This window comes from Haliaeetus albicilla, chromosome 20, assembly GCF_947461875.1.
Source record: "Haliaeetus albicilla chromosome 20, bHalAlb1.1, whole genome shotgun sequence".
NCBI classification, from domain to species: Eukaryota; Metazoa; Chordata; class Aves; order Accipitriformes; family Accipitridae; genus Haliaeetus; species Haliaeetus albicilla.
In genome coordinates this window covers 20,948,895-20,961,300 of record NC_091502.1, presented here as the reverse complement: position 1 = coordinate 20,961,300, position 12,406 = coordinate 20,948,895, and the positions used below count along the sequence as shown (strand labels likewise).

At 37.2% G+C, this 12,406-nt stretch overlaps 1 protein-coding gene and 1 long non-coding RNA gene across 38 annotated transcripts in view; one reads left to right on the top strand and one right to left on the bottom strand.

Moving 5' to 3' along the window:
• DLG2 (discs large MAGUK scaffold protein 2) overlaps positions 1-12,406 on the top strand; it is a 1,018,165-nt gene that overhangs the window by 637,414 nt on the left and 368,345 nt on the right. The gene's annotated exons all lie outside the window — the stretch shown is intronic.
• Positions 5,679-12,406, bottom strand: part of LOC104318653 (uncharacterized) — a 541,518-nt gene continuing 534,790 nt past the window's right edge. For all 4 annotated transcript variants that reach the window (XR_011329006.1, XR_011329005.1, XR_011329003.1 and 1 more), the window contains exon 3: positions 5,679-5,820. This is a non-coding gene — a long non-coding RNA (uncharacterized lncRNA). The remainder of the gene's footprint in view (positions 5,821-12,406) is intronic.

Sequence of the window (12,406 nt, the reverse complement as noted above, 5' to 3'; positions counted from 1 at the left end):
GACATGCGTGATTAAGATCTCTTTAACCTGGGGAGCTATGAAGTTTCCATTTCCTAAGAAAGCACTTTAGTCCCCAGGCAATTTGCATCCATATGATATCGAGATGCTTGAGCATCCCTTTCGAAGGAGCAAGAGGAAAGAAAAGCTACGGTGGAGTCAAGAATTCATGGTTATCAGATAGATAGAGGGAACTTGTTTCTGTAGCCCTAGGGTGTTAATCTTTACCAGGCAGACTGGCAATTGTCTTAAGGGACTAGTAGGACATTTTGCATTTTAAAAAGTTCCAATCTAAAACCCAGAGACAACATTAGGTCTGAGCTCAGTGAGTGGGTAGAAAACTGGATCTCAGGTCTCATTCTATTTCCAGCTACAATGGATTGTCTCTTCTTGAAGTGCTGGGTTTTTTAGTACTCCAAAGATTTGCTAAAATTGTTATTCAGGATGCTATTTATGATACTTGATTTGCTGACTCCTGCTTTGATGTAGAATAAGGAATATGGCTTTGTTTTCATTTCTAAATAAGAGAATCCTTATTTGCATCATTGCTAGGATACAGTAGTACCAGCTGGAGGAATCTTGCTAGAAATTTTAACAGATGGATTTAAGTCTTTCTTTTTGACATTTCTAACCTGAACACATCTGGGAGACTGTGTTCAGATTAATTTTCAGAGTTTCTGGCAGTATCCAAAGCACTTTTGGGAAATTATATGAGTTGTTGCATTGATCAGAACAACTGATCCAAAGCTCTCCTGCAACAGTGAGGCCTTTTAAAAGTGCACTGCAAAGTGTTTCAGGGATTTGAAGGTCACAGTGTTTGCATCATAGACAATCGTGTATGCTTCAAAACAAAAGTGCTGCAAGGAAAGCATATATGAGTTCTCTTTGGATGTAAGAAAGGGCAGCGTATCCCCATCACACGACATTTGGGATCTCTAACATTTACACTGTGGAAAACCCAGTCATTAGACATTTGTCATTTAATTGATCGGTGGCAGGAATGATGTCAACATCAATTTGAAGAGACTACTGCAGAAAACGGGACCTGATTTTATGAGTTTTTTCTTGTGGTTTTTGAGTGAACGTCTGTGTGCTGCAAGGTAGAGTCTGAATTCCTTGTACTGCTGCTGCTGGGAAGCAAGTTTGAAGGCATTAGACACAGGCAAGACTGAGTGAAAAAGTAAGTCACTCCTAAATAATTTCGTTGCTGTAGCACTAAGTTGTTTTAGAAAACAGTTCATTGCTGTGGAGGTATTGAGAAAGTAGACATTAACCCAGTGAATAACTTAAAGCAGTATGCAAACTGAAATTGATGGAGAAACCATTCTTTCTACTTAATTTTTTCTAGTGTCATAAGGCATAGACAAGCACTTGTAACTTCCGTTCACTTTCTTTTTTCATTTATTTTCTCTTTTGTTCCTTTTATTGTTGTAATGTACCATTCAAATAGTAAAGCACTTAGCAATGAGGTTTCCTTCAAAAAAGCCTGCTGAGGCAGCAGTGTTGTTTAGAATAGAATTAAATAGCACTTCTCTTAAACCTGCAAACTGACCAAATTCAGCCAAATATTTTTTATTGTTGTTTTTATGCTAAGCAAAACCAGTGTCCTCTCATATTTGTAGGAGAGAAGAGTCTCTTGCTGTTTGCTTGATCTCATGTAGTAGTTTGTGGCCATTTAAAAAAACAAAAAGAAAGCAAACTATAACCTGACAATGTTATGAAAATAAGCTAGAAAAAGGGCAACATCCTGTACTTTTTAACTTACAGAGGTAGTGAAGAAGAGAATGCTACTGCAGCTGGTGAAAAAGGAAATGCAAAAAAAAAAAAGAAAAAAAAAGAAAAGGCACCCACCAGAAATTATAAAGGAATGGGTAGAGAATAGAAATGAGACCATCAGAGAAAACAGATGGCATGTTCATCTTGCTTTAGGCACGCACTCATGAACTGATCCAAAGCCTCATGAAGTCAATAGGAGGCTCTTCACAGTCACTAATGGATTTTGGATCTGGCCCTAATGAAGAGGGTGATATAGGCTAATTGCCTTACTTAGTCTGCTGATAGAGCTGATAGATGTAGTTTCATAAATGCAAACAAGTAAAACAGATTTTTAAAATTCTTCAGCCTAATATTTACAGGGTGAAGAGCTCACAGAAACCACAGCAGCAGAGGCTTTGTTCTGTGTTGATTTTGTGTTCCAGTCAATAGTATCGTTATCTGTGTATTTTTCATGTTTTTGTGCAAATATTTTATAAATATTACATTTAATAATTTTGTACATGTGCAATGGGGAAAATGGCCCATGGGTTATTTAGCTTTTATGCACTCATCTTAGCCTGTTTCTAGTGTGTTATTGATCTTTAAAAATACACAGACTAATGCTAGTATAGTAATTATTTTCTCATCTGTATCACCATGACTTTGCTTATCAATATCCCCATATTCTAGCTGAATTTGGTGATGGTTGCTTCAATTTTAGTATTTCTGGTTATTGAGAGAAGTAATACTGGAGACTGTACAATTCCAAGAGATGTAACTTCTCTATCTGGAGAACAGGCAATACTAATAACAGATACTAGGTATCCCTGGATTTCATAGCCAATATATTTCTTTACCAGATGGTGACTGAAACAGAAAGAAATGGTAATATTTTAGATCTCACTAATAAAGATCTCATAGAAGACTTGAATTTAGCAAAGAACTTAGGACCAAGTCCTATCAAATCATTTAAATTAAAAGAAAACATTTCAGTTGAGTTTCTCAGTGTATAAAAGGAAAACTCTAGGAAACCAAAGGAACCAGTTACTGAGCTAAGTTGCGGAGGTAAACACTGGAAATTGAGAAGACTTCGAAAGACTTTGAATGAATTTTGCTACTTAGTGGGGAAAAAAGCTGTAAGGAAGGATCCTGGGCCTTAAGTGGAGGAAAAAATGCTTCTGATAGAATATTAAGAGTAGAAAAAAGGATTGGTCTGTGGCAAAAAGTACATCTGAGAGGTCAGCATTTTAGAGAGAAGTGAGAATTGGCAAAAGTCAAGCTGAAATAGACCTTGCTAAAAAAAAAAAAAAAAAAATCATTACAAGTTTATTTTCTAAATAGAAAAAAAACCAACAGGGAATAAGTTTTGGAGCACTACCTAGTGAGACAAAATAATGATTGGTTTTGCACCATCTTCAAACTAGTACTTTGACTCCATATTCCTTAAGGACCATCATTTTGAATATGGACAAAAGGCAAAATAGCAAATTGTTTAGAAATAGAACATATGAGCAAGGAAAACTTCAAGAGCCCAAAATGCATTTAAGTTGTGGGAGGGCAGGTGATTTCCTTTCTAGAATTTTAAATAAACTAAATAAAGTTTTTAACACATCCATCAAGTTAGTGGTCACACATTTGAAGCAGAATATAGCAAGTTCATATAATGGGAAAGGAGAAAATGTGTTGTAACCCATAGTTTCAGCTAAATAGCATGCTAAACTTAGAACAGCTTTGAGTGTTCTTTCATATTTAGGCCATGGAAATAAATGGAAAATTTGATAAAATTCAACACAGTTTAGCAAAGCTAGATTGTACCAGACTAATTTGATAGCTTTTTTGTTACTGACTTCCTAGGAAAAGAAAATCTGTGTTCCCTTTCCCAACTTAAACATAGTAAGCATTATGCTGGATAATGTGGGGACTAGTAAAAAAGCTGTGAAATGGGTAGTACCTGGTTTTATGGGAGATGGCAGGGCTTGCTCTGAAGAGGTAACTGGCAGGTTGGAAGACTATTAGATGAGTCCTCTAGGACGGTTCTTGAGATGCATTCTGTTGAGTAATGATGTTAGCACAAAATGTTTCTACTTGACATACTCCGTATGTCTGTGAAATTATCTGATGCCACAGCGTTGGGAAGAGCTTTTGGTATAGGGAGGATGTAAGTATGCTAAAGATCAGTGGGTAATCTCAAGAACTGATGTAAAAGAAAGGTAATTAAATTTAATCATACCAAGTGGTATGTTAAGTACCTGTAACTAAGAACAAGAACTTATGCTATATAACTAAAGCTCATTAACTGACAGAGGTGAAAAAGATTTTCGTAAAGTAGTCTTGTATAAGTAAATTAATGTTAAGTAGTTGTAAAAAAAGACAAACTGAAAAAGATGTGCAGGCCTAGCAGTATCAAAGGAGGTATTTCCTGTAGATATGAAGAGATATTAAAGCTATGTGCCAAAGTATCATTAGGTATATTGGAATATTGCATTTGTGTCTGGTTTCCTGTGTTAAACAAAATGAATTCAAATGAAGATAGGTTCAGGAAATGGCTACTAGAATAGTGTAGGTAATAGGCTGGCTTCTGAGAAGACTCTAAAAACTTGTCCCATTAAGTCTAGAAAAACAAAGACTGAGAGGAGAGATGATTGCCATCTGTAAATACATTTGAGGGTAAAAACCAGAGAGGGAAGATAATTAGGTGGATCAAAGGAAATTGTTGCTAGAATAACAAATGAGTCTGAATTGGCCATGTATAAATTTAGGCTGAAAATTGAATAAAGTTACTAACCTTGAAAGCCATTAAGCATCCTTCCTAACACTGACTTTGTGGTGTAGCCTTCCAGTAAGAATAATTTTTGAAGTAGAGCTTGACCAGTTTATGAAAGGGATTACTTTATACAGTTTTTTGCAGCAGCCACAAGGCTCAACTCAGAAACCCAGGACCTCTTTTCCTGTGATTCTGAGGAATGTGCTCATAGAAAACACTGTAAGATTCCCGATTTTAAAACCTATCTAGATAGATAAAACAGGACACATCAAATCCTCATTTGCATGCAGAATGCGTCATATAGTAAATTGGTGCTCCAGGGCTAGACTGTGATTTTGAATCTACACCTGCTCCAGATGCATTAAAGCATCCTCTACATTCCTCCTCAGGCTATGTGGAACCACAGTCGTGCTCTCTGTCACCTGAGCAGGTGGTTGGATTATGCATTTGTAACTTCAGCTGCCCTTGCCCATACAGCACAACTGAACGATGGGGCAATATAATTAGCCACTACTGTTGAAGTAAGGAGAGGAGTGAGCTTGTGGTGCACGAGGACTATTTCTGAGTGTTGTGGTTAACACACCCCCACCAGCTCAGGACTGTGCTGAAAGGCAGCGTAGGTGTATCAAACTGTAGCCGTACGTGTTTCCCGAAGTTATATTATGCTACTCTCAGCACCTGAAAGTGTCATCATGTTCTGTGTTTGTAAAGTGCTAGGATAATCAAGTTCTTCATGACTAGCTTTCCTGGAGTTAGCACAATACAACTAATAAATGAGTAAATTGTTATTCGTTCAATTGGAGTAAAGAAGTACAGGAACCCTTGTAACACTGGATTCGTGGTTTAACCCCAGCCAGCAACTAAGCACCACAGGGTAGCTCACTCACTACCCCCTGCCCAGTAGGATGAGGAAGAGAATCAGAAAAAAAAAGGTAAAACTCATGGGTTGAGATAAGAACAGTTTAACAGAACAGAAAGGAAGAAACTAATAATGATAATAACAACAATAATAAAATAGGAATAATAATAATAGAAGGATTGGATTACACAAAACAAGTGATGCACAATGCAATTGCTCACCACTCACTGACCGATGCCCAGTTAGTTCCTGAGCAGTGCTCTCCCCCCAGGCCAACTCCCCCAGTTTCTATACTGGGCATAACGTCACATGGTCTGGAATACCCCTCTGGCCAGTTTGGGTCAGCTGTCCTGGCTGTGTCCCCTCCCAAATTCTTGTGCCCCTCCAGCCTTTTTGTTGGCTGGGCATGAGAAGCTGGAAAATCCTTGACTTAGTCTAAACACTACTTAGCAAGAACTGAAAACTATCAGTGTTTTATCAACATTCTTCTCATACTGAATCCAAGACATAACACCATACCAGCTACTAGGAAGAAAATTAACTCTATCCCTGCCAAAACCAGGATATATAGTTGACTAGACTTCACGGAACTACAGGTGACTGTAGTTTTGCAGTATTTCACTATTGATTCACGCTTGTTCTGATTCTGCTATTGTTTCTTAAGTTGGAAAAGATACAACTCTGATTTAACTAGTTTTCTTCTTGGCATGCAGGTACTAGATCTGGGCTTTTCAGTTCCTGTTATTTTTCTAAATAGTTATTAATGGACTTGAGAAGAGGGAAATTTATCCCTGATGTAGCTTTATCAAATAATGAAAACAAATGTCTCTTGCCAAGTATAGAAGAGGAGGTCATCAAAAGGGCATGCTTCTTCATTCAAATGCCTTCACTGGATTGACAGAAACATGATTTATTTCTCCTTCTACTTTTCATTTGTGTAAGTTTAGCTACAATCGAAGAATCCACTTAACTTTCTCACTAGTCCTCTCACCTGGAATGAGAGCAAGAGATCTAATCCATCTTTGCCATTGATCATTCCTCTCCTGAAAAGGCAAATAGCAAACTAATAGTTTGAATTGTGCTTCTGCGACTATGTATTATTTATTTCTGAGGCATATTTCACACCTCTCACTCTCCACTCTGTGTCAGTGATTTGTCCTTGACCTGGCTTATTTTTGCCAGAGATGAAGTTTTTATCCCCTTGCTGTTTTCTTTCTTGTCCGTAAGTGCAAAACAAAATTCTTCTTCCATTCATTGTATCACTCATCACCACCATCTCCAATGCTAAAAATAATAGAAATCTTCTGTATGCCCAGAATTTTATTACAGTAGTTGGAAACACACTGAATTTCAGTGGGAGTAGGGTAGTTTTCCTTAATTCTCATTCTCTTCAGTTCATTTAAAAATTCTACTTCATGTGAGTAGAATTCAATTTAATTTAATTTGATTTATAATTCACTGCTTAGTGCATAGAGCTTTTTGGTCAATCTTATTTGATTTTTTTTCTCTCTTTTTTTTTTCTTCTGAATTCCAAGCAGATAAGCCATCGTGTGTCAGAATTCAGATATTGCAAGATGTCAAATTTGGAGCTCCCTAGCTTGAACGTATCTTTATAGCTCTGTTAACAATATGAAATTACACAGTTTCAGCACACAGCTCAGTGCAGCGCACTACTGTGGGGCCACAGCAGTGTCAGAGCCCAGGGTGCTCACTGGGCACCAGGCGAGGCTGGAAGAGATAGGGAGGAGGACAGGGAGAAGAGTTAAAGCTCACATTTGCTGATTTATGCAGGGTGAATATTTCATTCTGGATGTTGTCATGCAAGAGAATACATCCATGAGGAGAGGATGTTTGTGAAGAAATTACCTAAAGCCTGGTGTTTAGTATTAATAAGAACAAGTTGATTTTCCTGAGAATTACTGACAGGTCTTTTCACCACTTACACCAAAACAAAGAGCTGCATCATTGTGTTCTTCCAACTTCTGGTTTGGCATCACTTGCTGAATAGCACATCTCACTGGTTCCTTGTGTTCGCCCACCTGTTTGTTTGTACCACCGTTGTTCTATGCATCTTCTTACACTTTGACTGTAAACTTTTAGGTTGTTTGGCATCTGTGTAGCTTATTCTGTCAAGTGCTGTGCAAACATTTAAATTAGGGTATGTGGGAAAGCTCCCAAGTATGTCTGGTTGCATCCCAGCTCCATAACCCTTTCTCTTTCCTTCCCCCAAAAGCCCTTTCATGCAGTGATGTTAAATAATAAAGGAAAGCAGGACATACAGATGGACATCCTGGAAGGCTGCAAGAACCTGAATTTAGGCAATAAGGGTGCGGGGACCCCGTGCCTTTCCACAATTTGAGCACATCTATATTGTCCATGATTCATGACTTCTAGTACTTGTTGCAGTGCTTGATAAAAACTGTAATTAGAACAGTAAGCAATGTATGTGCAGCAACAAAATTGTGACCACTATGAAACAGAAAAGACACTAATAAAATTACCCATACAGAACAGTTTTACCTGAGGGCTATGGCACAGTTCATGGAGGTACAGTGCTAAGCCTTCCCTTAATTAGAACCAGTTCAGGAGAAGAATGTAGTCAATAAGTAATGAGAGAAAAGACTTTCACTTGCCAATTAGCAACTTTGGATCATGCATATTGTATGAAATTCTGAAAACATTGGTAAACATGCAGCAGCAAGTGTATTAAATTATATGAAATTAATGATGGCTTCAGGGGCTGATGAGTTTGGCTGGCATTTAATTATATGTTTATTTTGTTATATAAATATGTTGCAAGTCATTTTTACACTGACAAGTTTTTATAGGTTTGATTGTATGCATTCTGTCATTTGCCAACTGTGTTCCTAAGTTTCACCACTGTTTCTGTTGAGTAATGGCTCAAATAAAAAGGAGTTCTTGATGTAACAAGTTGAGAAAGACAAGACCCTATCTTTCTGTACACTTAAACAAGAGATCTCCAAGATGCTTTTGTAAAAATGAGTTTTCCAAGGGGAATTTTTTCATAAAACTTTATCTATGATGCCTCCTACAAAAAAAAATTAAATTAATTATATTTGCCATTTTGTTAGATCAGAAATATTTTTTCTGCTGATTTGACCTGAAACCAATTTACTTAGATAGTAGCATTTCCTCTTGACCATAAATTTCAAATTTTATCAATTCTAATTTTTGCTGAATCATCATGAGGCTTTTCTAACACTACTTGTAGCCTAATGCCATCCTAGTAAAGTTAAAAAAAAAGGTATTCTTTATATTCATCTCTGTGTATTATCTCATTATCCTCAGCTATTCTTTGTATATCATCAGCTCAAAAGAAGGTTTTGACTCCAACTAGCAGTAAGAATACTACGCAGTTCTTTCTTCAGATTTCATCTGTTTCCTAAGAATTGCTGAACTCCTGTAGACAGAATTTTTCTGTCTCTTCCCATCTCATACCTAGGTGTAAAACAGAAAGTAAATACTGGGGTTTTTTCTCTCTTTCTTATACTGTCCTTCTCTCCCCAATTTGTTTTATTTCATGGATTTAAATTCTGTCAAGTTACTACGTTCCTCCTTTGGTGAAAGACACAGAAGCAAAGGCAATATCAGCACAAGTTTCCAGGATTGCTTCAGTTTTTCTTCTTCAGTATGTCCCTGCTGTTTAATGATCGGCTTGGATAAATAAGTGAAGGTAGTGTGGCTTCCAGAGGAGGCTTGGCTTGTCTGTTGTTACACCAAGTTACCACTTATTGACTATCATGTTCTAAATGTTACTGCTCATAGCATTACCCAGAAGCCTCAAACAGAAGTGGGGGTTTGTGGTCTGGCTACTCTGAGGCTTGCTTTTTCCTCCAAAGAAAAACCACTACGAACCCTTCTAGCACTGCAAATTACATTCTTCATCCTTTTCTCTCAGCTTCCTGCCCTCTCGTCAAGGGATATGATCTCCCTCCTGCCCACTCTCACCTTCTTATTTGCTTTATTCAGCTTCCTAAAGACTTCCTCAGGCTTCTTAAAAGCTCACTTCCCCTCTCCTAGAGCGTCTGTGTGTTCATAAATGTCCTCTTTGTCCCTCTATACCTCGTCTAATCAGTTCAGCCTTGTGCAGCATCTGATATTCAGCATGTAACCTACTTTGGGGAAAAAATTCCCTTTGCAGGAAAGAATAAGAATTCTCTCTTGGGGAATTTTATGGATATGTTTTTAAGTGTATGTTTGTATAAGGCAGTGGAACCAGTAGATGTCCAAAGTAAAAAGACATACAGACATTTTCAATGAATATTTATTAAACCTAAGACTCTAAAACTTGGCTTTTTTCTTAGATTCTACTTTACTTAGCAGCATTTCAAGTGCTGACTAACTAGACCTGGTGTTAGGTTCCCTTAGATTTCTGTTAGATTTAATTATTCAGGAATGCAGTTTCTTATATTATTTTGACACTACAAGAAAGCTTGAATACATTAAAGTCAGTATCAGACAAAATAAGGAACCCAAAAAAGAGTAATCACAGGACTTACTAGAGAGTTAGAGAAAAGGAAAATATGGTAATGAAATGCTGAAAAATACCCAAGAAAGCAGAAAAATATGTTTGTTTTGGTATTTTAAAAGAAATATTATGAAGAAAGAAAGAATCATAAGGTCAGAGAATTGAAATAGTGATACTACAGAGACTAAGGAAAAAGCAAGACTAAATAGGGAGTAGAGAAGTGTTGCGAGGAGATACGGAACAAATTAATTTACTTTGCAGAAATGGTTAATACCTAGGTTTGCTTTAGCAATGGGCAAGATTGCATTAGGACTGGGTGGCTGCACTGCTGCTGGTGGCACACCAATGGGATATAAACAACATTTGGACCTTGTTGGGACCTATTAATCATCCTATTTTCACCTTAGTACTGTGATGTGTGCCTGGGGCACTGTTCCCATGCCAGTGTCCTTTTTAGTCAAGGCAGTCGTCTTGTACCTCAGGTAACCTCCTGCTATTCCTCACTGCTGCTCCAGCACTCCTGTTGGCTTCTCCATCCTCTGCTGGAAAAGCTCATAAAAGGTAGCAATAGATCTCACAATCTGCTTTTGAACTGTGAAAGCAGAATATGACCCAGTATTTTGGATAAGGGGAACTTACCCTATAAAGGGAAAAGTAGCAGTCCTGGGTGAAGAGAGCCAGAGAATGTGGTGATATATCCCATCTCATCAGCTGTCCTCCACCATGGAGAGTCCATTGGAATGCCTCTAAAAGCTGCTCTCCCTTCTGTTGAAAAGAAGCTGAGCAAAGGGGGGAGATTTCTGAAAAGGTAAGCTCACATTGAACAGTCGTAGGTGCATATGATGCATTCTGGTGTCAGTTGTACCATCTGGAAGAAAGACTGCCTTATACTTTTATTATAGTCACTATGAGTTTTCTAAACCTTGAGACGAAAATCATCATTCTGTTTTCTTGGTTTATTTGGTCAGACGATTGATTTGTTCTTCCACAAGAAAAAATATTTTAATTGTAGGGTAACTGCACCAATGCTAACACAAAAAGAACCCTATGAAAACAGCGTGTCTTTCTAGGTATTCCTTGAAGGACAAAATACAAAACTAAAATCTGAATTTAGAAGTAATCTAAATTACTTCTGTAAGTTGTCAGATAAGATTTTCTGTAAGACTTCAGGTATTGAAAAAGAGCTGAAGGAATTCAAAGCAAAATGGAATTTTAGCTTCTAAATAATGTGAAAAAAAGACATTCTCTACAGGAAAAAAGAGTAGAAAATAATCTGTGAAAGTGCTCTGAGAATAGACACAACAGAAGCAAGCTCAGATGAACTAATTTTCTGATTTCTAGTGTTAGAACTACTATGCAGGAATCAATTACTGTGCTATAAAGAAAAAAATTAAAATAGTTGCAGGCATGATGAGGAAGAATGGACTGATTAAGTCAACACAGTAGTCTTTCTAATCACTGGGGAGAGGGTAAAACTTTTGTGAAGAGTGAAGACCTTATTAAGGAAAGGGAAACAGAGCAGAAGACTAACTGTACACTACTGATCAATACTAACTAATCTTGAGTTTGTCCTACTGAGAGAGTAGAGTAGGATGCTATGTATGTGAAAGATGATATTTAGTGTAGGAGCCTGATCCAGAATCTTTTTACCTGTGGAAAATCAATATGATGATTCTTGACAGAAGAGGTACATGTGTAGTAAATAATTACAGGATTCATTCCTGAAGTTGGAATACCTTTAAGCAGTTTCACTGAAGATTCAGCCACAGCTGTGGAAGGTGCTGTATCTATGCAAATACTGGTCTCTTGCTTTTTGCAGTACAGTATTCCCTGGCCACATTTCCTCTAGAAAACACTTTCTGTTAATGATTTAAGGATTCTCATGAGCTTATAAATTTCAGACTGGCTCCTTTGAAAAGCTGGCTTACTGGATCTTCAGTGAGTGGGCAAGGGAGAGGCTTTCTGAAGTACAACTCACTAGTTTAAATTAATTTCTTACTTTTCAATAGGGAGTCTATATTGTGACCACTTTAAATAGAGTTGAATTTAATTTTTATGCTGGTCAAAGCTGTGCAAGAGGGCTATTCTTTTTATCTATTTGTAGGGAGTGAGCTTGATATGAAATCTGGAGGAAATCTTATATGTTCACTGGGGTATCGTTCTTTGAGATAATTAGGGGTCTAATCACGTTTCCATGTGCTCATATTCTTCCCTTTCAGTTTAATTCAGCAACAAAAAATAATCCTGCTTTCAATTCAACGCCCTGTTTGGAAAAATTTGCAGTTAAATTAAATGAAAACAAGTGTCCCCTTTTATATTATTTCACAAGTTGACACAGTAAGTTTAAATTTGAAAAGTTTTATGAAATATAGTTATGGGAATCTTGAACAACAGATGGTGGATAAACACTATACACTTTGAAATTTGGTATTCGTAGCACTTGTTCTGTCTGTGCTGTGGGTTCACTCTGTGGATGACTCACACACAAATATGCATTCACAGATAATGCAGAACAAACTGAAGTTTAGATTTGAAATTTTCT